The sequence below is a fragment of the Prionailurus bengalensis genome, chromosome A1, assembly GCF_016509475.1.
Source record: "Prionailurus bengalensis isolate Pbe53 chromosome A1, Fcat_Pben_1.1_paternal_pri, whole genome shotgun sequence".
Lineage (NCBI taxonomy): Eukaryota > Metazoa > Chordata > Mammalia > Carnivora > Felidae > Prionailurus > Prionailurus bengalensis.
The window spans coordinates 154,753,004-154,758,710 of record NC_057343.1 but is presented as its reverse complement, the minus strand read 5'-3'; positions in this window follow the sequence as shown (position 1 = coordinate 154,758,710).

Below are 5,707 nucleotides of genomic sequence, written 5' to 3'. Positions count from 1 at the left end.
ATTATGTTTGACATTTCCTTAATTAGTTTCATTTACACCAAATCAATCCCTACTGCTGTATGGCATCATTTATCATTTTGAAAAATTTGCATACTGAGTGCTGACTTTTCCTACTTAATTATACATTAAAAGTGTCAAGCGCACTTGCTGCCTGGCATTATCTGCAGCAGAAAGGTTTGTGGCTGGACGGTGATGGTATTAATCATTAAGAGCCCCCAAGTGCTGCTGGGTAATATCTGGGGAGTAGAGTGACTCTCATTTTAACGCTAGAGAGCAGAAGTGCTTTTGGAAAATGACCCAGAGCAAAAACAAAATAAATGACCTAAAACATCCGGTGTACTGTAATGTTTTGCTCTTTCAATAAAAATATGCTTTGGTGGGAAGGTTTATTGTTAACTATTCATTTTCTGTAAATTTAAATACTCTGAGTCCAACAGTCAGTAAATATGTGACCTCTGCTATGACTTGAAAACCAGACATTTTGGTTGAATATATATGGTGGCTTGGTAGGATACATTCCAATATATGCCCACTCAAATGTGCTCCTTTACAAATGAAAGCTAGAAAAATATAGTATATCATTAATACAGTGATTGATGTTGCTCATTTCTTTTCTACTTATAACTTTCAATGAATAAGCAACAATTTTTCATTGAACAAGGAGCACAGTTGAGTGTAGAATATGCCTAAAAATCTAATACTCTAAAAGAACTTCATTTGTACATTCTAACAGTTAGATTTCAATATTATGGAATTTTCGGTGACGAAAAAATTATAAGATTACAAATGTTAAGCACAAAGCATGACTGTGAGCCACAGCAACAAAAGAGTTAACAAGAACCTGTTTGTAAATTGTGTATCAACTATGCCTTCCTTCATGTCAGAACCCAAACTTAGTGCATTTAATATTCAAATTCATTTTCAAATGCTTGCCCATTAACATAATATATGCCACTTTGCAAGCCTGGTCAGAGAAATCTGTAACTAAATAATTTTCAAGTTTCCTTCATATCAGATGCATTATATGCAGTGTGAAATTATTTCCCCACTCTATCCCTTTGCTGAACAGCAGAAAACCAACACAATATAGTAGATATTACTGCAAGTGCATTACATTCTTTAGGAGCTACTATATATGCAGGAAAATTTATAATTGCTAATTTTAAGTGAGCATTTAATTGCATAGCTTGTGTATAATTGTAAGGTTAATATGCAATTGCAATACAGCATTACTTAAAACTCAAAAAAGAAGAATGTATATGGCACAAATGTATTTATGCAAATACTATAAATAACTCATTTATGTTTTCAGTTAAATATGCTGTGTTTTTAATGATGCCATCATTACATGTACTTGCTTTGTCTCATACGAAAATAACTCAAGAACGGAAAATATACATCTAATTTAAATATTTAACACCAAAATGATCCATATACGTAGTGACAATTCGGTTAAATTTTTTAAATAATGTTGAAACCAAGAGTACAGCTTTTATATATCTAGCATCTCCCAAATTTTAGATCTTTAAATCTATGCTTATATTCTTTCTTGCCCTTTCAAGCCATGGTCCTTCATTCCAGTTACAAATTATAAAAGGGCAAATAGCTTTCCTCATCATGAAAGAATAATAAAATATCATAAATAGTAATGATGATAATGATAATAAGAGATAGCATATTTTAATGCTTATTATGTCCCAGGCACTGTGCTAAATGCTTTATATTTATTATCTTTATCCTCACAATAATCTGATTAGGCAGATATATGATTACCCCACTAAGGCTAACAATTTCAAGTAACCAGTCTAAGGCCACAGATCTAAGTGGCAGAGCTCAGGAAATACTGCCCCTCCTAAGACCACGTTCCCAGGGACTTTGCTTACGTATGTTCATAATACTCCACAAACTTCTAGAGCCGTGTGTGCTGTGGTGAAAAGTAAATCAGCTTTTTAATGTTTATTTATTTTTGAGAGAGAGAGAGAGAGAGAGAGAGAGAGAGAAACATAACATGAGTGGGGGAGGTACAGAGAGAAGGGGAGACACAGAATCCAAAGCAGGCTCAAGTCTCTGAGATGTCAGCACAGAGCCCGACACAGGGCTCAAACACAAACTGCAAGACCATGACCAGAGCCGAAGTCAGACGCTTAACCAACTGAGCCACCCAGGCACCCCAGGAAATCAGTTTTTTTATTCAGACTGATATGCTTAAATCCCAGTCTAGGGGCGCCTGGGTGGCGCAGTCGGTTAAGCGTCCGACTTCAGCCAGGTCACGATCTCGCGGTCCGTGGGTTCGAGCCCCGCATCGAGCTCTGGGCTGATGGCTCAGAGCCTGGAGCCTGTTTCTGATTCTGTGTCTTCCTCTCTCTCTGCCCCTCCCCCGTTCATGCTCTGTCTCTCTCTGTCCCAAAAATAAATAAACGTTGAAAAAAAAATTTAAAAAAATCCCAGTCTATCACTTAGTAAGTATATGACTTTGGACAATTTACTTACATTTTCCGGGCTCTTTTTTCATCTATAAATTGGGATCAATGTACCTTTTTCATATGGCAGTTGGAAAGACTTTTGTCATACCAAAGAACTTAAGTGTTAAAGGTGATCTTCCTTGTTCCTTTTAGATGTGAACACCTGTTCACACATGACCCTTCACTAGATTTAAGTTCTTCTTAGTCAATGTTGTTAACCATGCTTCCCCAAACAACCAGAACAAAGTTGGACACATTGTGAAAACTCATAATGGTCCATAAATGATTCTGTGTGAGAGAACTGTTTTATAATGTTGAGTCCTGCAACTGATCCTCTCTCACTGTCAAATCATCTTCCTCCCCTTTAGCCCTCACTATGTACCTAGAATCTGTTTGTTTGGGGAAAATATTCTCTGCTTTATCTCCTCCACTGACTCTCCACTGCATTCCTAATTCCATAGTCAGGGCCAGGGCACTTCCAAGGCTCATTCACCTGTCAACTTGCTTAGTGGAAACTAGGGTGATGGCAGAGGCTAATACATGTCTATAATCTGGTCAGAGCTAACTGAAAGAGTTAAACTCAGAGGAAAAAATCAAGACTTGACTATGATTGTTTACAAACAGCATGCTCTATATTATAAAGCTATGCAGTGGTTTTAACGTAACAGCTGATAGCCTGATCCAAACTCAAAGACAAAATCTACCCAGAGTATTTAATATTTTCCAACATCTGGGGAGATATTTGATACTGTAAATCTTAAGAAAATAAAAGCTAGAGCACCTGGGTGGCTCAGTCAGCTGGGTGGCTCTTGATTTCGGTTCAGGTCATGATCTGAGGGTTCACTGAGTTCGAGCCCTTCATCAGGCTCTGTGCTGACAGTGCAGAGACTGCTTGGGATTCTCTCTCTCTCTCTGCCCCGCTGGTGTGCTCTCTCTCTCTCAAAATAAATAAATAAACTTAAAACAAAATGTAGATGCAGATTTTTCTTGGCACTGGATCTTATTACATATTTTTAAAAGAAAAAAATCTTCAATATGTGAATTGAAATTCAAGTAATCACAGATTGAAATAAACCTATGCACGTATGAGTCACATAAGCATAGAATTAGATTAAAGATACACCCCACACTGCTTACTTGCTTCATTATGTGGAGTAGCTCCAGACACATGTGGCCTTTCAAGAATACACACACACACACACACACACACACACACACACACTATATATATATATATATATATATATATATATATATATATATATTCTACAGTTCCGAAACTCTCTACTTGTTAAAAAATTAGCAAAACTCATTTACTTGGCTCTTACAGGATTCATTAACCTTTGTCTTCTTTTAAGAAACCAGGAACTATTCTAAAACTGACATTGTCATTAAAAACCAATAGGAAGTTACCATTTTTAAATTAAAGTCATTAGATAAGTTTTCAAGAGTTAAAAAAAGATTAGAAAAAAAATTCAAATGAGAAAAATAATTTTGCTTTGGGTGTAAAAAGGCCCCAAGAGGAATTCCTCAAGTTTTGTTGGAAAGTACTCTTTTGTGATCAGAATATCTATGAAATTTCAACCCAGAGTGTTTTTAAGGATTTAACTCTTTCATGCTTCAAAATGAAACAACTCTTTCACAACAATTGTATGATTATCATGTCACACAATAAACAAAAAATACCACACAAGAGACCAAGGAAAGAGTTCGAATAACTATATTAATATTTCATGATACATTAACATTTCATTAATTTGTAATTATATATTGATATAATAATTATACTTCCCCTATCATCAAGGAAACAGTAATATTCCTCTAACCTGTTTTTTTCAGAATATAATTCTTTATGAAGTGAAATAAACAACTTACATATTTTCCTATTGTCCAAATGCTTTCATGTTTATTCTAGCACTATAATCTAGATCCATCTATACCATAGCTTCCCATGGAGAAAAATGGCATGTGTAGATGAGGAACACCTAAAACCTCAGAGTATAGATGGTATTATGGAAATTTTAAAGAACATGAAGTTAATGCGAACCATAGCTTCATAACCACCATTCTCTAACACAGTAAACTTGGAGATATTGTATGTGACTTTGGAAAATAATTTCTACTATTTCTCTTTTGGATTTAGTTAACCAGAAAAACCACATAAACTCTAGCACCATAATAATAAGTCTACCATTAATTCCCTGTATTCCTTTCACAATACCCTGCCCTACTTCCTAATATCTTCCTTTAATATTCCTATAATAATTCCTTCAAAGAAAACATCCTCTCTCTGGGCAATTCCTGCCTACTCCTATTCATATATCTATCACCAGATTAATTTTCTGGCAATACTACGCATTCCACAACTTCCATCTCAGAAACACTCTAACTTTACACTTTAGCTGCCAATCATTATACATACCCCTCAAGTAAAACTAATCTCCCTTAAATATCTTCTGTTTCCCATATCTCCGAGGTTTTTAATAAACCTTTGCTCTAACGTGGAATACTCTGCCACTTGCTAACTGCATATCCAAATTTTACTAATTGTATTCTCCTCAAATGAAAGCTCCCTCTACTTCTGGTTACCTACAGAATTGCCAACACTATAAAACAGTATTTCTAATTTACCCAGATATGGTTTGTATCATTTATTGTTTGTATTTGTTCTTTTCCAAACTACATTTTAAGTTTCTTGGAAGTGGATACTATTTTTTTTTCATTGTATACACAGAAAGGTCATGGCCACCAACACTGGTATTCACTGTATTCTCATCTATACTATGAGTTCCTTAAGAGATAGTAGAATGCTTAGAAAATTTCCTGGTTCACATTCAAGATTTAAGAAATTCTGTTTGAATATTAAATAAAACAAAACTTCTCTTTTGATCTATTATTTTTCACAAGAACAGACAAAATTATTATGCATATACAGAGAAAAATAAATAAAGCAGACTAGTATTATAAAATATTTAATCCTTCAAAGAACTTGCCATTTCAGTAAATCCTTAAGGAATTTCACTTAGAATTCAAGCAACACATTATAAATTAATTTTTATGTAATTAAATATGTAATTTTAATATTCTAAAAGTGGAATGCACCTGCATTCAACCTTTCAAAAATTAAATATCTATAATCACAAGAGAAAACATGGAATGACTTTTTTCAGGGGGGCTGACTTGGAATGTTTATAACTATTGACTGTTTCAATAGTGATACACAAAATCAGACACTTCTGAATAAA